Here is a 24,989-nt window from a genome sequence, read left to right on the forward strand (position 1 = left end):
GGTCTAGGAAATGAACACAGCTCTTTCATGGCCACTGGGAACAAATGTATCAAGAGCATTTAAATGCTGGTATACAATCTTTTTTCCCAGGCAAAGAGTTTTCAGTGCAAGAGGGGCTGGAATAAACAAAAATTAAAAGGGTAGTTTTCTTCACCCTGGGGTATTTGTGAAGATTGGCCAATAGTGTCCAAATCCATCATTCAGTATAGGTCTAGTTTGCCAGAAACTAGATCAGTGTGTCTCGTAATCTGTGTCAGGGAGAGGAAAGCTTGAAAACGAGCTGTTGAATTGTATAGTAAATGACTTGTGCAAATAAACAGCAATCAGACAATCATCTTTCTTTCTGATACTCTCCACAATTACTGCCTTAATATTAGTGCTTGATACTTTCTAAAAGGTTTTTCTTCTCTTAACTCTTTCATGTTGAAAAATAAATCAATGCAGAGAAAGAGCTTAGGTTACAATCTTCTCATAGTGTTTAAATTACCTTTAAATGATCCTGTCTTGAAGCTAGAAGAGGAAAGGGTTCAGCTGCGAACTTTTGAAATACGACTCCTGAAAGAAAACTAAACTTCAGAATCATAAGTTAGATTGATTTTCAGCATTCCAAGTCCTGTCATGTGGAAGCAATTTAATGGCCTAAATCTCAGAAGGGGGGCAAAGGCAGAGCACCAGTGGAGGCGACTGCTCTCTCTGGTAGTTAGACGCAATAAGGGAAAAATCTCATTGTGAAAGTTGCATGTTCCGTGTGATTTTCCTTTACTGGCAGGAGTCCAGCGTAATAAAAGCTATGAAATGGTCTGCTTATAGTTAAATGCCTGTAAGTGCATATTTCTAAAAGACTTGTTTTATTACAATACATTTTAAGCTGCACAATCTTCTCGTTGGAATGATACCCTGCCCCCGCCCTCCCTAATCTTTAATCCTGAGGACCCTTTTTGCAGATTTGTAAGAGTGGAAGCAAAGGAGGAATCACAGCTGGAGGAAACCAGAGTTCTGCATGTGTGAGGGAAAGGCATGAGAGATGGAGAAGGCGTAAAGACAGTTTTCACTGTTGAGCAATTTTCATGATTTGTCAGGATAGGGTAGTCATAGCTTGATTTGTCCTTTGAGGTACACAGGGTATTTGAGAGGGTGCTTCCAAAAAGATGGCCTTGTCATTCAGAAATGTCTGGTGACCTCTACAAGGAATAGTCCCAGATTACATGTTCCTTTGACTACAGTATTATTACGAAATCACATTTTTTATCTATGCTGAGTAAGATGTTTCCGTTCCAGCAAACTGAACAGAACATTGGTTCATCCTCCTAAAATACAGCTTAAAACAGAGCAGATTGTCAGAGATCAGCCCAATGGTTAGAGGATGTTATTAGATGGATCCCCAACTTTGCTTCTTTTCCAGGAAATTCAAACCCCTCCTGTCCAGGAAACTGCCAAAACCACCACATAAACTCTTTAATGTTGTGTCAGTGCAACAGCTTCAGATGAAAAATTTGATAAGAGGATGCAACTGGGAATATATCTGAGTAACACAGCGCTTCTGGCACCCTTTTGGAAGCAGCAGCCTGTTGCCAGGTTCTTTCCCTGTCATGATACTCTTCATTATATCAAGGAACTCTCTGAAATGAGGTAATGAAGTTTTTTTATGATATGATCACTGGTATGAATACTATTGAAATGTTACCTTACTGACAGTAAGAGAAAAACCTTGATAATGGCTTAAGGCTTTGGAGAAAAGCACTATGATTTATAATGTTGATGCCAAGGATCAAATCTATTCTGCTTATCAAAGAGAAGGTTAAGAAGTGATTTGATTTATCCAGAGAAGTGCCAGTTTCAGGTGTCTGGTTTTGTAAGCCCTATGGATTCTGTCTGATGCTATGAAGGTCCAGAATTATAAACACTTGCTGCTTGTGGAGTCCATTATTTGGTACTAGAATCAAGTCTTGGGAGCAATGTGGGACTTAGGTAGTTGCCAGTCAGGTCGGAAACACCTTGAAAGAATGGGAGGTAGAAACCCAGAGAAGGTAATTTTCTGCAATATCTCTAAAGGGGGTAGGATTTGAAAAAAACAGCATTTCAGTGAGGTTCTGAACAAAAAAAAGACAACTTGTGGTAAAGCATTTCCAAAAAAACATGCATAAAAAGTCAGAGAATGGATTTACAAGGAACAAAAACTTTAAAAGGCATGAACAGAATTGCTTTTGTAGTCTGAAGAGGGTGGATTACACAGTGAGATCAACCAAGGAGAAATTAAATTAATGAAGAGGATACACCAATTTTAGCTTGATAGTGATTCAAAGGAGAAACTTGAGGCTACAAGAAAAATATCTGGGTGCTTCAAAGGTCCACAGTGAAAACACAGTGGGAATTTAAGAGTGGTGAGGACCCTGAAGTGGGAAGAATAACGTTCCATTCTTTTTTTGTCTGGGTTTCTGCATCACTGCTATTAAAAAGCAAGGAGTGACCAAGCATATGAACTGCTACAAACCATACGTCTCTCTTCACAGAATCACAGAATCACTAAGGTTGGAAAAGACCTGTAAGATCATCAAGTCCAACCATCAACCCAACACCACCATGCCCACTAAACCATGTCCCACAATGCCACATCCACGCGTTCCTTGAACACCTCCAGTGAGGGTGACTCCACCACTTTCCTGGGCAGCTTATTCCAGTGTCTCACCGCTCTCTCAATAAAGAAATTTTTCCTAATATCCAGTCTAAACCTCCCCTGGTGCAACTTGAGGCCATCTCCTCTTGCCCTATCACTCGTCACCTGGGAGAAGAGGCCAACACCCACCTCACCACAACCCCCTTTCAGGTAATTGTAGAGAGCAATAAGGTCTCCCCTCAGCCTCCTCTTCTCCAGACTGAGCAACCCCAGTTCCCTCAGCCGCTCCTCATAAGACTTGTGCTCCAGACCCCTCACCAGCTTCGTCGCCCTTCTCTGGACACGCTCCAGCACCTCAATGTCCTTGGAGTGAGGGGCCCAAAACTGAACACAGTATTCAAGGTGCGGCCTCACCAGCGCCGAGTACAGGGGCACGATCACCTCCCTACTCCTGCTGCCCACACTGTTTCTGATACAGGCCAGGATGTCGTTGGCCTTCTTGGCCACCTGGGCACACTGCTGGCTCATCTTCAGCCGGCTGTCAATCAACACCCCCCGGTCCTTTTCTGCAGGGCAGCTTTCCAGCCACTCATCCCCAAGCCTGTAGTGTTGCATGGGGTTGTTGTGACCCAAGTGCAGGACCCGGCACTTGGCCCTGTTGTACCTCATACAATTGGCCTCAGCCCATCGATCCAGCCTGTCCAGATCCCTCTGCACAGCCTTTAGCCCTCGAGCAGATCAACACTCCCACCCAACTTGGAGTCATCTGCAAACTTGCTGAGGGAGCACTCAATCCCCTCATCCAGATCATCAATAAAGATATTAAGACCGGTCCCAAACCTGAGCCCTGGGAGACTCCGCTTGTGACCGGCCGCCAGCTGGATTTCACTCCATTCACCACGACTCTCTGGGCTTGGCTGTCCAACCAGTTTTTGATGCAGTGAAGAGTGCACCTGTCTGAGCCACAATTCGCCACCTTCTCCAGCAGAATACTGTGGGAGACAGCGTCGAAGGCTTTGCTAAAGTCCAGGCAGACAACATCCACAGCCTTTCCCTCACCCACTAGGCGGGTCACCTGGTCATAGAAGGAGATCAGGTTGGTCAAGCAGGACCTGCCTTTCATGAACCCGTGCTGGCTGGGCCTGATCCCTTGGTTGTCCTGCATGTGTCCCGTGAGCGCCCTCAAGATGAACATCTCCATAATCTTCCCCAGCACTGAGGTCAGGCTGACAGGCCTGTAGTTCCCCGGATCCTCCTTCCGGACCTTCTTGTAGGTGGGCGTCACGCTGGCAAGCCTCCAGTCATCTGGGACCTCCCCTGTTAACCAGGACTGTTGATAAATGATGGAGAGTGGCTTGGCAAGCTCCTCCGCCAGCTCCCTCAGCACCCTTGGGTGGATGCCATCAGGCCCCATAGACTTGTGAGTGTCCAGGTGGCACAGCAGGTCGTTAACTGCTTCCTCCAGGACCATGGGGAGTTTATTTTGCTCTCCATCCTTGTCTTCCAGCTCAGGGAGTTGAATACCCTGAGGATACCTGGTGTGGCTATTAAAGACTGAGGCAAAGAAGGCATTAAGTACCTCAGCCTTTTCCTCATCCTTTGTGACAATGTTCCCCGCCGCATCCAGTAAAAGATGGAGATTCTCCTTGGCTCTCTTTTTGTTGTTAATGTATTTATAGAAGCATTTTTTGTTATCCCTTATGACCGTGGCCAGGTTGAGCTCTAGCTGGGCTTTTGTCTTTCTAATTCCCTCTCTGCATGACCTAACGAGACCCTTGGACTCTTCTCCACTTGCCTGCCCCTTCTTCCAAAGGTGATAAACTCTCCTTTTTTTCCTGAGTCCCAGCAAAAGCTGCCCGGTTAAGCCAGGCTGGTCGTCTTCCCCGCTTACGGCACATGGGGACAGCCTGCTCCTGCGCCTTCAAGATTTCCTTCTTGAAGAAAGTCCAGCCTTCCTGGACACCTTTGCCCTTCAGGACTGTCTCCCAAGGGACCCTCTCAATCCGTGTCCTGAACAGGCCGAAGTCTGCCCTCCGGAAGTCCATCGTAGTGGTTTTGCTGACCCCTCTCCTCACTTGGCCAAGAATTGAGAATTCAATCATTTCATGGTCGCTAAGCCCAAGAGAGCCTCTGACCTTCACTTCTCCCACCAGACCCTCTCCGTTTGTAAACAGCAGGTCAAGCAGGGCCCCTCCCCTGGTAGGCTTTCTTACCAGCTGCATCAGGAAGTTATCTGCCACACACTCCAGGAACCTCCGGGACTGTTTCCTCTTGGCTAAGGTATATTTCCAGCAGACATCTGGTAAGTTGAAGTCCCCCACAGGAACAAGGACTTGCGACTGTGGGACTTCTGCCAGTCGCTTGTAGAACGTTTCATCGGCTTCTTAGTCCTGGTTGGGTGGTCTATAACAGACCCCCAGCAGGATATCCGCCTTGTTAGCCTTCCCCCTCATCCTTACCCACAAGCATTCAACCCTGTCATCACAATCATTGAGCTCTATACAATCAAAACACTCCCTAACATACAGAGCCACCCCACCGCCTCTCCTTCCTTGTCTATCCCTCCTGAAGAGCTTATAGCCATCCATCGCAGCACTCCAGCCATGCGAGTTGTCCCACCATGTTTCTGTGATGGTGACTACATCATAGCTGTCCCGCTGCACAATGGCTTCCAGCTCCTCCTGTTTGCTGCCCATGCTGCGTGCATTGGAGTAGATGCACTTGAGCTGGGCTATTGATTTCACCCCCAACATCAGCACACTGGCCCTAGGCTCATCTCTAGGCAGCCTGGTTTCATCCCCTTCCCCCTTCAAATCTAGTTTAAAGCCCTCTCCATGAGGCTCACCAACTCATGAGCGAGGATCCTTTTCCCCCTTGACAATAGTTGAACTCCATCTGCAGCCAGCAGGCCCGGTACCACGTAGACCGCCCCATGGTCAAAAAAACCAAAATTCCTCCGACGGCACCAGTCTCTGAGCCACACATTGACCAGGTTCGCTTTCCTTTTCCTTTCAATGTTCCTCCCCACCGCTGAACGTATTAAGGAAAACACTACTTGTGCTCCCGATCCCTCAACCAGTCTCCCCAGCGCTCTGAAGTCCCTCTTGATCCCTTTTAGGCTTTTTTGCTCAACTTCATCGCTGCCAACCTGCAAAACCAACAGCAGGTAGTAATCAGTGGGCCGTACCAGACCAGGGAGTTTCCTAGTGACCTCTCTCACCCGGGCCCCAGGGAGGCAGCAGACTTCCCTGTGGGTTGGGTCTGGTCATGTTCAGTCTTATATGATTGCAAAGGAAGAAACCCTGAAGTCAGAGTGCCCTGGCAGTCCCTACAACGGTACTCTAGGAAAGAGTGTATGCGTGCCCTGGGATTTCCCAAAGAAACAGAACTGGCTTCGAATGCAGGGAGAGCAAAGGCAGCACAAGGTGTACAAAACCTATACTTAGGAAGTCTGTTAAAGGGACTAAGGAGCTAGTAATTTTTTAAGTTTGTTCTGTCCCAACAAAGTAGAAGATCTCATTGTGGTGAGATGGGAACACGGTGATGTGGTAACTGTGACTGAGTGGAGCTCCCAGGTTTCAGGAACCGAGTTGTCTTTGACAGAGCCTTTAGTAGGCAACAGTACTGCAAAATCCATCTTAAAGCTCGCATTTGAAGCTAGACAAGCTCAGCCTAGAAATAAAGCTCAATATTTTTAATAGAGGATAACTAAAAACATAAGAAGGAGAGTTTTCGCCTTTACAATTATGGCTAGTAACAGTAATGTCTTTCAAAAAAAAAAAGTCTTTGGTCTGTTCAAGTTATCTTTTCTTGCCTTTAAGTCTGTAACTTTAGAACTAAAGGGGCAAAAATGATAGCACTGTGATTGCTGCTTGTTGATGTTCTGCTTACTGCTAATGGAATGCACAGGTTTTGACAAAATAGCAAATAAATTTTGCACTGAATGCCACCTTTTCCTCTTATTTGATTAACTTGAGCATCTGAAACAGCATACTAGCAATAGTACTGTGTTGCTTGCTCTGCGGGAGCAAGTAATTTCTGGTATTAAAGTCTCAGGCAAACTCTGTAGGAAATGGGATAATGACATTCATGTCATTAAAGAGTCTAGTGGAAAGGAATGAAAAAAAAAAATCCCAGTACCAGGGTTTTTCAAAAAGTAAGGAAATTATTGCTTTTGGTTAAGAATCCATTCATCAAAATAGAGTTGGGCTGCTGATGGATACAAACTCATATGTCTTTATATGCTGGTGGAGGTTGACAGGCTCATGTTCTAAAGATGTCAACAACACTTTTTCTAGAGTTCAAATGGGTGTTTACACACTTTCTTAACCATTGCTGAAAACTAACTAGGTTATAAAAAACCTATTTTGCCATCAAAATTACAAGTTTATCTCTCTATACCTGTTGGTTGCTTTTCTGATGAGCAAAGTGAGGATAACTTGTACCATCTGTCATCTTTTTAACAAACCTACAAACATAAAATCTTTATGTTTTTACCACCAGGTGGAACTGCATGACTTAGTAGACTAAGCAAGACACTTACCGTAATCAAACCATTTATCCCCTAAGCATTTGACATAACCATGTGGCTAGTGCTGATCTTGGAAAGATATGGATAGGGAGTCCCTTGTGGATACCAAAAGTAACCGCATGTTGAAAAACAATAGAGATGGGCTTGCTATTCTGTCATGTTTATCTTAACATTGGGCAACCTCGAACTACATCATCCAGGGAAAAAATGTACATCTAATCCAAGAGCTCTGTAATGTTGTAATAGGCATAACTTGATGTCATTTTGGAACCCTGTTACTCTTTGCAAATCTGGGTCTTGGTCACAGATGGCTGAACCCCTGGGTCTGAGGTTACAATGCGGTGTATTATGCTGGGGAAGTTAATGCTGGAAAATGAAGTGCTCGGGGATTTTAAAGCCCCCTGATTAAATGGGCAAGTCCCATTTCCCTCAAGTTGTAAACACTCTTTGAGCAAAGCGACATGTTCCAGCATGCAGTTTTCAAAGCAAAACCCTGACCCTACTGAAGTCTGTGGGAGGCCTGCCATGAAGGTCACTGCAGATGAGGCTGGGACTCCTCATTAAAGAAGAGGGGCCTGAATCCTGCTGTCCCCACACAGATTTTCTTTCTTCCTTGCTCTGGAAAAATCCACCCAACACTGATGACTTACTTAGCCTGTAAATCTGTAAATAGGAAGCAGATATTTCCTCATGATTAAAAAAGATACTACGCTCTGTTCTTGTGTGTGTGTACGCCTGTGTGCCTGTGTGATCTGAGAAACTGAAGTGGCAATTGAATAGATACCCAATTCATGGATCAGGACTCCCATAGCCATAGTGAGACATGACCCAGAGTCTCCCCTTTTCTCCAGATCAGGAGCTGCTGGCACATGCTGACCTACTTCTGAACAGCAGCTGCTAAAAAACACAATGACAGAGAAACACATTATCAAACGTGAAAGTGTCTACAGCAGTAGTTTTCAGGCGGTGGACAGCAAAACCACAGGGGACTGGAGTCTGCTTTTAAGGGGTCAGTGAAAAGTGACAAAGGAAAGCAAATCTGCAAATACTTTACAACAATCGATGTCTGGGAAATTGGTCCATCTTCCCACTGGGAATGTTTCTGGGGTTCATATATTGGAATGATCTTGAAAACTACTGAACGAGCAGACAAAGAAAGAGCTAAGGCAAGAAAGCAAAGATTAATAACGTATTTCCGAAATAATACAAGCGTGACTTTTACTCCTCAGGCTGTGTTAACCTGGAACAGAGAACAAAAAATTCGCAGTCTCTTCACATTTGGCAGGACAGCCAAAATTTCTTCAAAGCTATATTCATGTGTCACAGCAGAAGTTGTCCTTTTCTAGATTGGTAGGGTCATTATTATGGTGTTTTTGGGTCCTTCTAAAGAAAACAGCCCAGCAAATGTTTTGGATCATTTCACATATTATCATAACTGTAATTATATGCATGGTAGCATTGCAAGTAATTATGTTTGGTTCTTTCTTTCTACATGAATATACACAGATCTTCCAGAAAGAGTGCCCTGGTTTTAAGCAAGAGTGTAATTTCTTTGTAGGGAATGGAGCTTGTTTCTCCCGTTTGACCTACCTGTTCCATTGCCATCCTTCTCACACAGCCAACTGTAGCAATTACTGAGCTTTGAGGCAAGTGTCTCCGATACAGGCCAAACACAGCAATTTATCTGATGCCTTGGTCTTGTTTGCAACATATATTTTGGTGATACTGATCTCTTCTTTTTTTATGGTTTATCTTAAAATAAACATGCAGGATATTTGCAATGTCTTGTCTGCCAAGAATTTACAGGCTTTCTAGTTGCCTTGTGAATAAACTGCTCCTTAATGTGACTTACAGGATTCTGCCTTTCTTTTCCTAGGTACAAGCAGGGAGAAGTAACTTGAATGTAACATGGGCCCTTTCCAGCTTTGCTTCTTACAAAGTGACCCACATTTCCTTTCAGAGTCAGAGTCAAACAGTCAGAGTCTGTTTCCTAAACAGATGCTGTGAAAGTTTGGGAAGGACCACACCTGTTTTGACTAGAGCACTGTATTTTCTGGTACAGAGGCAATGTTTTGTGTTCACAAGAACGCAAATAAGGTTCAGTGGGTGTAGAAGGTGTATTTTCATAGAGGCCAGACGACTCTGGACTGCCTCATGCTTGTACTACTTTCTAGTGGTATGAAAGGAGCAAGTACAGCACATCCTGCTGGGACCAGTGGCACTCCTACTGGTAAGGGAATATGAACACTGTGTGAAGGTCACTGAAAAACCATCCACCCTAGAGGAAAATCACATTTTAAAGTGCTCAGATGGTGATAGCAAGACACAGGTTTCTAGATAGGACAGATCCAGGACAATTCTGTTTATGAGCAACCTTAGGGCCGGGTCTTATAGACCTTCTGAGATGGGTGACATATATTAGCAAAATTGCACCATACATTTTTACAGCACTAAATAAAACGAGAACAAGCTCTGCAGTGTAAACATTAACTGGTAGTTATTCAACATTCAGTATTTTTTTTTAAATGGCCTGTTGTTTGTTCAGACAGATCAAGACCTCAGAGCTAAGCCCTTTGGCCTCAGATCCAAGACAGATGGGAGTGGGGATGCTCAAGAGTGGCTTCATATCATTATTTTATTCCAGTCTGGCTCCTTCCAGGCATGCAGCTCAGCTCTAACCCAGAATGCCCTCCCATTTGGGATCGAGACCTGCTGTAGACAGCTCACCAACATTTCTTCACATCAAGAAAAATTGAGTATGTGTAATTCTCCTTTTAAAAAGTCAGTGAAATACTCATGTATTCCCATTTTTATGAGACATAAGGATTGACAATATTCATGATCTGTAGAGGAATGAAATTATCATTAGAAAAGTAGTAATGAAAATGACACTTGTTTCATTCTTTTTTCAGTTCCTTCTTTGAGTATGACTAAAAGGGGTATAAGCAAGGTTTTAGAGACAAAATTACTTGGAAAAAGTGAGTTGATATTTCATCCAAGGCTGAAATAACATGTTTGTTTAAGGTCCTTGATTGCAAGCAAAGTGCCTGACTTTCAGAATGGGAAGGTGCCTGAATAGTAGGCTGAAACCTTGAACGCTGCCCTTCTTCGCAACAAGTCCTTTTGCTATAGGTATAACCACTAAGACACAATACATATGGAGCTCCATATTGCTTTTGAAAAAGTCATTTCTGTAAATATAATTATTTTGGCTCTAGATGTTTCTAAGTTTGTTCAGCCATGGACAAGGAACCTGTTGTTTTCCACTGCCTAAAGGGGCTACAGAGAAGATGGACCTAGGCTGTTTTTGGAGGTACACAGCAGAAGCTCAAGAGGCAACAGACACAAGGTTCAGCAAGGGAAATTGCTATTGGAAATTCTTCACAATGAGAGTGGTCAAACACAGCAACAGGTTTTCCAAAGAGGTTGTGGCATTCCATCCTTGGAGCTGGACAAGGATGGGGCCCATCCCATCTGGACAAATTCCTGAGCAACCTGATTTGACTTTGAAGTTGGCCCTGTTTTAGGCAAAGTGTTGGACTTAGACCTCTGGAGGACGCTTCCAACCAAAATTAATCTATGATTCTATGAGGACATGTTTTTTCTTGTAATATATGACTTCTTTTGAATCAACAGAATGCTGAACATTGTGATTCCTGAACATTTTTTCTTCCAAGGTCAGTTCGTACAGGTTCCTAAAATGCTACAGAAAGAGCAGATTCAATGGCTTACATGCTGCTAAAATAACCCTTAATTCATTGACACACAATACCTCAGGGCTAAGGATTTTTTCCTTGATACTTTTATGTCATTAAAGCAGCATGCATCCTGGTTATGAAAACTGCTTCTTACTTAGCTTCAGCTTTTTCCTCCTTTAATTACAAAGAACCAAGAGAGACTGAAAGTGCTTTCCTTCTTTTTAAAAGTAACAAGTTTATGTTGAGTCATAACACTACTTACAAAGGCCCAGAAAGTAGAGATTCTAAACCAAGAAAAACCCAAAATACAAGTTTGCAAGGTGACCTGCACTGAAGGTAAAGTATTTATATGCAGAAAAAATCCAATTCAGAGTAAATTCTTATCAAAGGCAATCTGTTTCTTGAACTCTTAAGAAACTATAATGAGAAAGACAATAACATTGTTATGGGTTCTTGTCCTCACAGTTCACCCTTCATACCCCAGGGAAGGCTTAATGAATGAATTGGGAATCAGTCTGTACTCACAGTTCCTTTTCAATGGTGCATTGGATGCTTAATTTAGGGGTTTTTTTTTTCCTAAATGTCAGTAGCTTAGGTACTAGTTCGGAGATGGTGGTGATGATCAATCATTCCTTAAAAGGTGAAACTGAGGTCAACTCTTGTGACTACTCACATGAGTAAGGGTAATTGTCTACCTGTTATTTATATTAAAGATAGCATGAAGAAAATGTCTCAGGCCTGGGTAGTCAGCTGGAGGCCTCTGAAGTTGTAACCTTTGGGGACAGGGTGTTTCTCCCTTGAGCCGTTTTGAAAAGACAGCTTGGCACACATGAGCTCTGCACATTCACAGCAATGAGAAAACGCCTGAAAAATGACACTGAAAACACTGCTCTATTTTAAGAACTGGTTTTAAAAAATCCCACTTAAAGAATGAACACAGAAAGGCCTATATATCTGAATAAAGGGCACTGACAAGCTCTTCTTCCCAGACAACTGCAACACTGCCCTCAACATTTCTCCAACTGTTGGCTTTCCTCTTGGGAATTCCAGTTTTCAAGATCCAGCCTCTGACAAGTTCTGCTGCATTTTTGTCTCAACACATCAATGAAGGTTTAAACCATGCACTTTGCAGCGGAGGCTGTTTCTGTTTTGTGTCTTGTACAGGGCTGCAGCAGGGTGCCCGAATGCACTTATTTGTGTGCTTAAGTGCACATTTGACAAGCCCAAAGGCAAAAATAGAAAAGTTCATTAAGACACTGCTAAGTGGAAATCAAACCCAGGCTCTCTAGTACTAGTTTTTAATATGCATTTTCAACAGATGTTGGGAGGTGAAAACTGTTTCTTCTGTGTAGAAAGAGGTTCTTGGCTGCTGGAAAAGCCATTTTACTTCTGAAAAAGTGCAATGCCTGAAACCCACTGTTACCAAAAGGAGTTTTAAACATGGATGTAAAAAAATATGCTCTTTAAAGTGAATTCTTGTAAGATACAGAAGTGTTTTCTAACGAAATAGGGATAGGATGTCCGAAAGAAAAAAATGAAAAATGGTTTTCAGTTGTACGTTTTTATTGTTCCTGGTCTAGTTTGTGACTTGTTTAGGCTTTACGCACTCAGACTTTGAGGAGAGGGAAATTTGCCTGAATGCTGCTTTTGTATCCAGCATGTCCCTGATGTGTTTATTCATGCCTTATCTTTGTGAGACCTGGGGTGGAATTAAAATTATAGTGAGCTCAGTGAGGAGAGACATAGCAAGAGAAGATCTATCAAACCTGGCAATATTTTGCACACTTAGCATCCAGTCTAACCAGTTCAGAAAGCCACATTGCCATTTCCACCCCTGAAGGGAGGAGAGGATTTCCCTGGAGATATTAGAGGAATTAAACATTTTTCTTATTTCATGTTTGGGAAACCTTTTTGTGCGTGCTACATGCACCAACCCCAGCTGGGTTGGTGCAGCAAGGAAGCATACGTAGCAACATACCAGACACTGCATGTCTTACACTGATCTTGCCTATGCCTGTCTTTTGGCTGCATACTCTGTTGCTTTAGTGAAAATTACTCCTGTTTTTTAAGGGATGAGATCACAATAAGGTCCTCTGAATGCAACTTAATATAATCTCCATAAATAAAGAATTGCAAACTGGTTGTCTGTCTTACAAAGTGCTTAGAGTATCAGACACTTCTCTTGGGCCATGTGTTTTCTGCTTCAATAGTAGGAGACACAGGGCTAGGAAAGAAGCTGAAAAAGGTACAGAAATCTGGGGCTAATGCCTCCTTTTTCAGCAGGCCAAAGGTTTTTTCATCTTGTCTTTGAAACCACCAGTTTTGAACCCTTGAGATCTCTGGTAAACTTCTGTTCAGAGTGGATACCATTTCCTCCTTTTGATTTGCACCCTAATCCACAAAACCGTTTGGTGCAAAAAAGCAGTCTAAATGTCTAGGCTTCACAGTCCAGGGAAAACTGAAAACTGCAGGTAAAGCACCGTTCAAGCTTGGCAGGAGTGGCAAAAAAACCTGCAGAAAGGAGTGAGGCAAAAGGCAAGCTTCATATTGCACACAAGAAAGGCAGATTTCAAATTAAAATGCTTACCAGGTGATTGAGACATTTTGTCTGAAAGTTTCAATAAACATGTCCACTGAAGAATATCAGCTGTGTCTACAGTGGTTGGTGTGAAACAAAGAAGCATCTGTTATGTAGAGGTTTTGGACACATAGGAAAGCTTGGAGCCAAGACTAAGGGTCAAGAATGCTATATATACGTATACAGCATAAAACGCATTTCTCAAATGTAAGCACAGCTAATGTTCTGGCACTTTGATAACATCCCCTGCAGTGAAATTACCACCTAGAGTGAGTTTGCAGTGCCTTCGCTCCGCATACACAAAAGTACAAGGTGGCCCTGTGCTAAAGCAGCCTAGTTAAAAAAGATGACCCCAGCCAGCTGCAAGTACAAGTATGTCTAGCCAATTAGAAGTAGCTACACGCTTAGCTTTGGACTCAGTTTAGAATAAAAACTGCAAGAGCTGCCTCTTCACCCCATGAAACCTGTGACTGTAACAATCATGATCCAGAGAAACTAGAAACATAAATACTTCAGCTTTTAAAGAACAAAGAATTAATTATTTTCCCTTTAAAACCAGCAGCATAAACATAAATTGGTTACTTATAGTTAATAAATGTTTGCTTTGTTCAAAACAATAACAAGACGGATGCACATACACCGGGTTTCATGCTGACTGTTAATATTTCAGGTTTTGTATACCTTGTTTGGGGTCTTCCCCTCCAACCAGCTCTACATTCACTGACTTGGAAATAGTGAGAAAAAATTAGATTTGTGGAAGGAAAGAAAATAAAGTTTTTATTTTTGCTAATAAGTGTTTAGCCTGGCTAAAGTTCAACCTGGCTTTGTCAGACGATATGCATCAACATATTTTTATAGCTAAGTTACATCGAACAGATTGACCAACCGAAATAAAAGGCCTGCAGTAGGACAATGTGATTTTCTTGGCAAGCTTTACGTCAAGGTTGTGTTAATGGCATAGCAGGGAAGGAGCACAAGAAAATAAAAGCATCAAGGGTAAGCATGAAGCTTTAGGGAACCAGAGGATGGCTGGTTAATGAGACACTGTATGTGCTTGCGCCCGGCACAGCCAGCCTTCTGCTGCAGAGGTGAAAAGGATAAGCAGAGAGCGTCTTGTTGAAAGGAGATACGAACAGGGAAAAGCAAGATTCCCTAAACAGGGAATCAGATGATTTTATCCCCTTTGCCTCTGAGGTGTCAGGGCAAGAGGTTAGTAGCTGAGGATGATGTGGGTGCGCAGCACTTGGAGGCTGCTTAGTCTATCTTTATTATTTCTACAGGCCTATCTCACCACAGAGAGCCAAAAACTGCAGCACTTCTGCTACCAGCCATTACCTTCAGAAACCATTGCCCAAATCTGGCTGGTGTCTTCATACCCAGCATAGTGACATGTTCAGGAATGGTGGGAACAAATGGCGGTCTAGCAAGGGATCATGTCTAATTGAGGCATTTAATCTGTAAAACACTGAAAAAAGGGGAAATAATCCAAATCTTAATCTGTGCAATGATTCGTGTGAATGACAGCTGCTCTATCAGGGTCTGAGGCCAAGCTGATTAATCCACAGAAAGGGGGTCTTGCTGCCCCCTTTGACACAAATCTTAGGGGAATAATGCCACTGAATGAAACACAATGGAAGTTACAGGAAAGTGATAGCCTTTTACCTGAACAGCAGTGGTGTGGCCAGTGACTGCTCAGTTACAGACTAGCTTATCTAAAAAAGGAAGAAATCTGTGTTTCCCACAGGAGTCACTTTACTGTGGAATCTCCTCCTCTATTTTCACAAATGTGTTTGCTACATGCTCACAGATGTCTTTGGAAATGCATTTCCTCCCTGAGAACCGGAGGGATCAGCAGCATAAGGAAAGAGCATATGGTAAAGTCTTAGCCCCAGGGGGTATGCAGATTGGACTTTGCTCAGCGTTTTTTGTGATATATGATTCTTCCCTTGGAAATAAGTTGCATTTAGGAGAAGGAAAGCTTTGTATTAAAATTTCAGAACAGAGAATGTTCTGAAAAACAAATACTTTCTATGGAAATTAACATTACTTCCCCCAGCACATATCTGTGAAGCCCTTGACAACAGTGCAGAATAGGGACTTATCTTTTTGGAAACAGTGGAGCAAGATCACAGAACTACACAAATGTACGCTAGAGGAGGCAGCAGTAGTCTGAAGAAGGTTTATCTATGGAGAAACTCCCTCTGCTAGGCAGAAAAGAAAAAATACATCTGTTCCAAAGCTTCTACAGTAAAAGCTGATGGAAAATTTTTGGTACTGCTTTTTCAAATTGGATACACCATTTTTTTTTAAACAATAAGTCTTTGATTTTGGTAAAAGTTGGACAGACCCTGTGTCTCAAGACCTGAGCACAGCCATCAGAGGGGCAGTCCTTTTAAGCCCTGATACCCTGGGAGAGAGCACAGGCATTTCTTCAGCGCCACTGCTCAGCACTGGCATCTACAAGAGACTCAGGCACGTGGAGAAGGAGGTCAGCACCTTTAGAGGTATAACTGCTCAAATCAAAGGTTTCGGGCGTATGGAGGAGCACAGCACCTTTCCACATATAACTGCTAAATTCAGAGGTTGTTGTAATGATCATGTACAAATCGGTATTTCTTAAGGTTTGTCGTCAGGCAAACTTCAAACAGATTTTTCCTTGAGGCAGGTAGATGGTACAGATTTTTTTTACCATGGATGGTTTACATTATCTAACATGGAGACTATTATTATAAAATATTTAAGCATTTCTCATTCATGCTGTCCAATATTAACTCAATCCAGTACCCATGTTAGCCAGATCACAGCAGAAGACTCTCTCTAATTTATTCAGTTCTTAAATGCTCAAGACAGAAAAACTCATTGACCAACAGGAAGGAGCTAAAATTTACATTTTATTTAAAAATATGTGTTAAAAATCAATATATTGTATGCATGCCAGTGAAACACAAACCAGTGAACACAGCATATGTGTGTGAATTTGTAAGTTAGATTCTGTATTTGCAAAAATAACTTTCTTCATATAGGCCTCATCTAAACATACAGGAACTGAATTTCACTTTTGCCAACCTGATCTGAGGTAGAAGCTGCAGAGCGGAGAGAGTGCAACACCAAATTTACCAGATAGGCTGGTAGTTTTTATTAAAGGAGCAGGCTAGTAAGGAATTACAGGATCTCATTTGGGGTGGTGTACACACATCCATTGGATTAAGGATAAGATGTCATTTAATTTGCATTTACAAGTTAAGCCAGAGCCTTAACTTTACATGGGTTTTAAAATACCATATGCTACCAATGTAAAAAGAGATGGATTAAGATTTTGCAGTAGAATAGCAGGCATTCTTCCACAAGAGACTTCAGTATAACTTACGGGTATTTAATGTACTTCCAGAGGACAAAATTATGTATACAGCTTTTCTGAGCATGCATGAATCATCCCAAGAACCCCAAAGTAGTTAAAAACCTAGATTTATAGTAAAATAGTTTAATATAGCTACTAAACAAAATGGAGAGTTCAAGGAAAGGACAAACACAAAACACATGCTTGCAAAAATAGCACTGGTAGAGAGTAACAGTATAAAAACACGTCTTTAAGATCCTTAATGTTTGTAAGCTGCATCTGGCAACACGGAAGGCTAATGAGATTTCAAACTACAGTATGTCAAATTTATGAGGTGTAGAAGGACATGTCCCTTACCCTTATGTAAAATAATTGGCATTAAAGAAGCTTAAAAACATTCCTGAGCTGCTCTGAAATTTAAAGTTACACCCTGACTGGATTTTATGAAACGTAGGTGGGTTTTTTTCCTAGTCTTCAAAATCTATCATTAGTTACTATCAATGTTTCCACAGTGTCAGTGTCTGGAGCATCTAAGTGCCAATGTATCTTTAGCAGCGTGAGCATGCTGCTCAAGTGACTTCATATTTACGGTATGAATCTCATGTGAGCTTTCAGAAGTTTCTAAAGACACAGAACTATAAAACACTATGAAAGCAGGCATTACAAAAAACTGCAATCATTACTTTTTCTTTCTCCCCCTAAAAGAACAAAAAGCACTATTTTGTTGTGCATGTAAAAATTTTTTTGGTTTATTTTGCCTATGTTATGCAGTTTCTGGCTTAACATTGTTACATGAACAGTTAAGCTTTTATTTTGCTTCAGAAATGTGTCATTCTTGGTGTAAGAAAAATGTTAGCCCACCCTCTGAGAATCAAAGCACTCACTCTGAGCATTTGCTTTTCCTTTAAGTTACAAAAAAACCATAAATATATGGAGTTAAAGTTACCATAAAGCTAGTGATTAAGTCTGGGACTTTTCGAGCTGGATTCAGTTCCTTTATCTACCACAAATTTAATTTCTGATCTTGGCCAAGCCAGCTTATTTCTTGCCTGCAAAGAGTGAAAACAACATCGACTTTTCTGAAAGGTTTCTGATGAAGCTAGTTATGCTAAAGCGTATATAAGACCCTTAAGACATATAAAAGAAAGAGATTTTAAAAAATTTTTTTAAGGAAATATAACATCCCTTTGTTCTGAATGATCTCCATTTCAATATATATATTTAGTGGACAAGGGAAAGGCTGTGGATATAGTCTACCTAGACTTCAGTAAAGCCTTTGACACTGTCTCCCACAGTATTCTCCTGGAGAAGCTGGCGACTTGTGCCTCAGACAGGTGCACTCTTCATTGGGTAAAAAACTGGCTGGATGGCCAGGCCCAAAGGGTTGTGGTGAATGGAGTTAAATCCAGTTGGCAGCTGGTCACAAGTGGTGTTCCACAGGGCTTGGTACTGGAACCGGTCTTGTTTAAGATCTTTATCAATGATCTGGCCCAGGGGATCAACTGCACCCTCAGTAAGTTTGCAGATGACACCAAGTTGGGCGGGAGTTTTGATCTGCTTGAGGGTCGGAATGCTCTGCAGAGGGATCTGGACAGGCTGGATTGATGGGCTGAGGCCAAGTGTATGAGGTTCAACAAGGCCAAGTGCCGGGTCCTGCACTTGGGTCACAACAGCCCCATGCAACGCTACAGGCTTGGGGATGAGTGGCTGGAAAGCTGCCCTGCAGAAAAGGACCTGGGGGTGTTGATTGACAGCCGGCTGAATATGAGCCAGCAGTGTGCCCAGGTGGCCAAGAAGGCCAACGGCATCCTGGCCTGTATCAGAAATGGTGTGGCCAGCAGGAGCAGGGAGGTGATCGTGCCTCTGTACTTGGCGCTGGTGAGGCCGCACCTTGAATCCTGTGTTCAGTTTTGGGCCCCTCACTACAAGAAGGACATTGAGGTGCTGGAGTGTGTCCAGAGAAGGGTGACAAAGCTGGTGAGGGGTCTGGAGCACAAGTCTTATGAGGAGCGGCTGAGGGAGCTGGGGTTGTTCAGTCTGGAGAAGAGGAGGCTGAGGGGAGACCTCATCACTCTCTACAATTACCTGAAAGGGGGTTGCAGAGAGGTGGGTGTTGGTCTCTTCTCCCAAGTGACGAGTGACAGGACAAGAGGAGACAGTCTCAAGTTGTGCCAGGGGAGGTTTAGATTGGATATTAGGACAAACTTCTTCACTGAAAGGGTTGTCAGACATTGGAACAGGCTGCCCAGGGAGGTAGTTGAGTCACCATCCCTGGAGGTATTTAAAAGACTGTGATGAGGCACTTAGGAACTTGGTTTAGTGGTGGACTTGGCAGTGTTAGGTTTACAGTTGGACTTGATGATCTTAAAAATCTTTTCCAACCTAAACCATTCTATGATTCTATGATCCTATATACTCCACATACATAAGACATCCTTACAGGAATAACTCACAGAAATTGTGTGGATGGGTATCATAAGGTGTGCAAGCTACTCCAGCCAATTTTAGAGTCTCACAGGGCTAGATACTAAAAGAACAAATAACAACTTTGAAGTTCTGTTCTGAGGTATTATAGATTACATTTGCCAAATGGGCAAAGCTTAGTAAACCTGAGAAAGTCAGATTTAAATATATCTTCTGGGTTTTTTTCCTATTAAATTATGAAAATGTACATTTGGGTTATTCAAACAGCCTTCATTCTGCCTTAGGCACTAGTGCAGGGGCAGGGAGGAATCTGCTTTTAAAGCTGTTTAATCTAATTTAGGGTTGTGGAGACCAAAATGTCTTAATCATAACCATATGATAGTTACCATAGAGTATCACTACATGTAAGAGTTATTGTGTGAATTTCACGGGCTCATAATTTATTCTTTGGAATAATTCTTCTAGCCCTACACTACATTACCTTATACTGATGACATACACTCTCAAATTCAGTTTTTCCATAGCTTTTATCTGGGATTGGAATATAAATTTTGTAAGTGGAAAATACATCAGATTTCACTTGAACTGCTCTTTTATTCCCTCCTGACTGCAAGATCATGCATGCCACATTGTCCTTGGAAATCTCAAGTATCTCTTTGTAGCCTAAGAAGGCTCACTTCTGTAAAGGCATTCCTGGCAGGGGCATTTTTCTTCTAGTTTAATTCCATAGTTCTTAACTTCATCCCTGTATAACATGCTAAGTGGCTGAGGTCTCTCTGTGTTGGTGCACAGCCAAGGCTAGTGTAAATTATATTGATTCCTGCACCCTTAAAATCCATGGGAAGGATCCAGAAGCATTTGGATGCCATAGGAAACAAGAAGGCGCATGGGGCATGGGGTTGCATTTTGGGACCTTGGAGAACTCCCCACTCTATATGCAAACAACAATTGTGCAGCAATCAATAGCACAGACAAACACTGGCTGTGTATTACCTGCAAATGGAAAACAGCATGTTCCTGATACAATGCCTGCAGGTCTCTTAACTTTTCTTTGCCAAACAATGAAACTATTTTTAAGGAAATCTTTCTTAAAATGTTCTACATATTCCTGAGCCTGAGTTGGGAAATCAGCAAGGGGTAATTCAGTGAAACAGTAAAAGGACAGCAAAGCCATAAGCAAAGAAAACGAGGCCATGTGGTGTAACCAGGTGTCATGCCTACATTTCAGCTCATATTGCCTCTATCTCATCTGATTCTTTAAAAGTGAAGGGAATTGCCATGCATGTGTGAAACCCAATTGCTGACTGCTGATCTATCATCTCCCTCACTGTCATTCCTGAACACCAGCACAGCCTATAGAAACTGTCTTTAATCTTTCCTACACTTATCTTTTTCCTGGAAGCTTCTCCCATTGTGTGTTCTGGGAAATGTCTGACACATTAACAGCAAGCACAGCTGACTTGAGCAGTTCTGAAGCTGAGCACTTGTCAATTTTAATTTGGGGTGTTATCACAACAAAATCCAGCCATGCTTCACTAGGAATGCATATGCTGCATACTCCATTAAATCTAACTCTTTGTTCAAGGTAAAATACCTTACAGCTTAAGAATGATAACAACAAAATATCAAAACGAGGACTAGGGCCTTTTTAGGCCAATATCCAGGCATGTTTAATACCAGTTTTTGGCAGCGTGCAGGCAGGGCTAGCAGGAACTGAAGCAGTCACAGTGGAGAAAGGGATGGAGCCAGAGCTTTCTGAATGGTTTTCTGAATTGGCTTGCAGAAGCTTGGGAGTTTTTCCCCAGTGATGCTAACACAGCTCTGAATTGTGTGCAAGTGGAAGCTGTTGAATGAAAGCAGGGGTTCACGGGAGATGGATCAGGTCCCTTATGGTGCGGGAGAAGTGTCGGGGGGGGGTATGTGTAGATGCATATGTAGAAGTGTATGCATGCTTATATGTATGTGGGTAAGAGAGAGGCAAGTGCATACATTGGATGTGAGCTGCACACCTCCAGGCACATAATGAAACAGAGCTGTGCTGTATGATAATGTTAGAGCTGCAAACAGCAGCTGGAGGGCTTCAGAGGAAGCAAAGGCAAGATTTGCTGAACAAGGAAAGTGCTCCAGTGAGAATAAAAGCATCAGATAAAGCTGGACCAGTGACTGTGGGACTCATAAGCAGTGCTCCTGGACATGCTGTGCAGGTGGGAGGGTCTGGAGACCCTGCCTCTTATCAGCCATGGCCTGAGGCAACAGGAGTGTCTCCCTGCTTCCACGGCTGCCTGTCTCCACCAGCCAAAGTAGCTATGAAAGGTGTTGTGAGATTTGCTCCCATGGGGTCCTTAAAATAGCACTGTAAAAACTTTGTTGATGACCGAGTCGTAAGTCCTTGAGAGCTGAATTCCTTTTTTTTCCTAGTGAAATGCAACCATAATGCGGGAAATCTTGATGTTGCTAAAGTTGCCTTCTTCAATAAGATAAAATTTTGATTTATATCTAAATGAAAATGCCCCTGTCACTTTAGGAGAGGCCTTTGCATTAAACATGCCAAGAAAAAATCAGAGTAAATAGGCACATGGGAGAGGAGATCTGTTTGTTTAGCCTATACGCAAAATTGAATTGAAACACAGGACTTGAAGTACAATAATTTCAGCGAAAACGATACAGCACTATGTTGTGTATTAAATAGATCCATCTAGACTGCTGGTGGAATTGGCAAAAACAGGGCCCATTCCAGAAAAAATGGCTGCTGCAATTTTTGTCATTTGGCAAGTCTTTGGCGATATGTTAGGATCTCAGGGTTTTTTCTTTGTTTATTTTTCAATGGCAAAAAGGTAATTTTTTTCTCAGATACTCACAGCGTAGGTAATAGCTGAAGCAACTTAATGAAAGACACAGTAAATTAAACTCAACAGCAAACAAAACAACAAAACAAGGTTACTCAAGCGAGGACCCAATAAGAAGACTTCACTTCCTTAATGTGAGAAACAAAGGACTAAAACCTCATTATGGGTATGAGGTCAGCAAACAGCCCTTTTAGAGGCAGGGATTTTAGTCATAACAGAAGCTTTCTCAGCATTTAATGAGCAGAATAAAGGAGCTTTAGATGGGCCAACACTTGAAGAAGCCTCTGAGAATACAATAGTTGCTAACGGATGTTGTTGAACTGATGAAGAAAGAATCCGGAGAGTGAAGCCTTGACACATTTTTCATAATGATGTACCCAGAGAGGAAACACACATTCCAGGAGCTGTTTTCTAAGGCTGCTCCGACTGGGTTTATGTACCTTTCCCTTTTGCAGAAGGGGCCACCAGATCACCGGCCAAAGAGGTGACTGCTGCAAGCACCAGGATCTAAACTGGGGATAGACTGATTTCTGTTCCTTCTTCTTTCAGATTTAGCAGTGTGAAACCTCTCCTCATATGATAGCTCCTCTTGAGCTTTGAAGAGGTCTGCATTGCTTTTCCCAGTTTGCAGACGGCAAAGGTTCAGAAAATATCTGACTGAGTTCAATTATGACTTTTTTTTTTTAAAGTGTGAGCTTATTCTTTTTCTAGTTCCCATTTCTATCACCTGAAAAATGAACAATATTTTTTTCAGTGTTGACTTTCCTGGTCTGAGGGGGTAATGATGAGCAGATGGTGTTTTTCAGACATGGTCTCACAAAGCGTGCATCCATAGAGCCTCCCAGGCATGCTGCAAGGAGTACTGAGGCTGTATTGACACAAAGTGGGAATTGTCAGTACTTGTCATAAGGTACACTAGAAAAGAAAGTCTGTATTGACTTTAAAAGCTCAAGTGCATGTTACACAAAGGCCTAGGATCTAGAACAAATGCATTTTAATGATATAGGAAAAGGCTCATTAGTTGTTTTCTGTTCAGCAAGTAACAGGGAAAGCTTAGAACAGTGCAAAGCGATGACCCAAGTAAACAAAAACAAAATAAAAACCAAAGCAAAGCGGTCAGAGAGAAACTGTAATGTACTATAAAATACGGACTTTTTTGAAAGTGAGGAGCAATATTGTGCAATTGAAGCCCAACAGCTTTTCCTAACTTTATTCTGATTTTTAAAGTAGCTGCTACAACAGATACAGTTTCTCAGGGTCCTAAGCTGAACATACATCTCTTTAACAGGGTAAAAAGAAATCATGGAACCACAAAATCACAGAACAGCACAGGTTGGGAGGGACCTCAACAGATCGCCTGGTCCAGCCTTTCCTGGGAAAGCCAGCCTGGATGAGATGACCCAGCACCCTGTCCAGTCGCATCTTGAAAATCTGCAGCAATGGGGACTCCACCACATCCATGGGGAGGTTGTTCCTGTGAATGATTGTTCTCAGAGTAAAAAATTTCTCCTATGAAATGTCAAAAAGGAACCCTATAAAAGACAAGCAGTACCTTTCTATTGGATTTCAATACATAGCCCCTCTGCAGTGTGCTGTAAATCCATGAGACTAAAGACAAATTGATTTAAACCCCACAGCAAAGGTAAGCCCTTGGCTCTGCAACTATTTTTCAGCATGCACAAGTGCACAAGTGCAAATGGAAAAGCACAGGGTGATGCAAGAATAAATAGAAGTAAAAATCTCGGACAACTGAGGTGCGTGTGACATTGCCGGTCTTCAGTCCAGGATACTATATGAGTGAGCCCAATTCTTCCATCTTTTCTGCTAGTTAAATACTCCCCAGAGCAATGAAGTCACAGGTCTAGTGGCCTACCAGCCTGTCTGTTTATCATTCTAAGAAGCAGCCAAGTGAAAGTGGCTTCTGTTTGTTCCTCCTTCTGTCTTCTCCTAATCACTCTGTCCTGTTTCACATCTGTGAAATTTTCTGACAAAAATTGCTACCCACAGCAGAATCAGCCAAGATGTGGCAACTGTCGCATCTCATGGGCTGCCACCAACGCATGCCATCCCTTCTGATTGCTGAGCTCATGTTGTTTCTGACAAGAATACGAGCTGGAAAAAGGATGTAGGTTTATTGTCAAGCCCACATGTAGTTTGAAACTGAAAACCTCAGTCTTTGGTCTGCAAACTGAGTTAATCTGTCATGGAAATGTTCAGACAGGCATAAATTTTACTTCAGAATATTATTTACATTAATTTGTTTAACTGCACTTTTAAATGTGTTTAAGTATTTCCTCTTTCTGTGTTACAAGTGCTGCATGTACCTTCCTGGTTTGCTGAGGTTTAGATGCCTCCTGAGAAGTGCAAGCGAGGAGTTTGGAGCAAACCCCACTGAGCTCGCTGTGATCACCACCACAGGATCTGGTCCTCCCTGTGGCTCCAGCTGCAGGTTGCCACCGCTGGTTCCCCTCCCCTGTGTGATCCCCTCCACGTGCCCTGGGGTTCTACCCACTGTATCTAAATCTACCTTACTTATTCCTATGTGAAGCAGTAGGTGCGTTCTGCAAACTGTATGAGCCTCTGGAAAGTGGAACAGAGTGATCGAACATCCTCCAGCGCTTTTTCTGTAACACACTGCCAGAAGCAAAGCCTTCAAGTTTCCACTGGTCAGTAGCGGTAGAAGAAGAAAAGCTGGGTCAAGACTGGCGTACTGCACCTTCTACAGCCTGAGGGAAATGGAGAACTTGGGAGGGGAACAGAAAGCCAAGCTTCAACATACATCAAAGGTAAAGCCTGTGCAAGTAAGAGAGCCCCTAAACTAACTGCTACAAGTCAGGAAAATTTCAGCCCAGGCTTATCAGATTAAGTATTCTGTTGCTCAGTATTTCCAGGCCACTTACAGATACACCAAATACTTTATATATTTATGATTTAATTGAATACTGACAGTTCCTCTCTCAA

The sequence above is a fragment of the Gavia stellata genome, chromosome Z (genome assembly GCF_030936135.1).
Source record: "Gavia stellata isolate bGavSte3 chromosome Z, bGavSte3.hap2, whole genome shotgun sequence".
NCBI classification, from domain to species: Eukaryota; Metazoa; Chordata; class Aves; order Gaviiformes; family Gaviidae; genus Gavia; species Gavia stellata.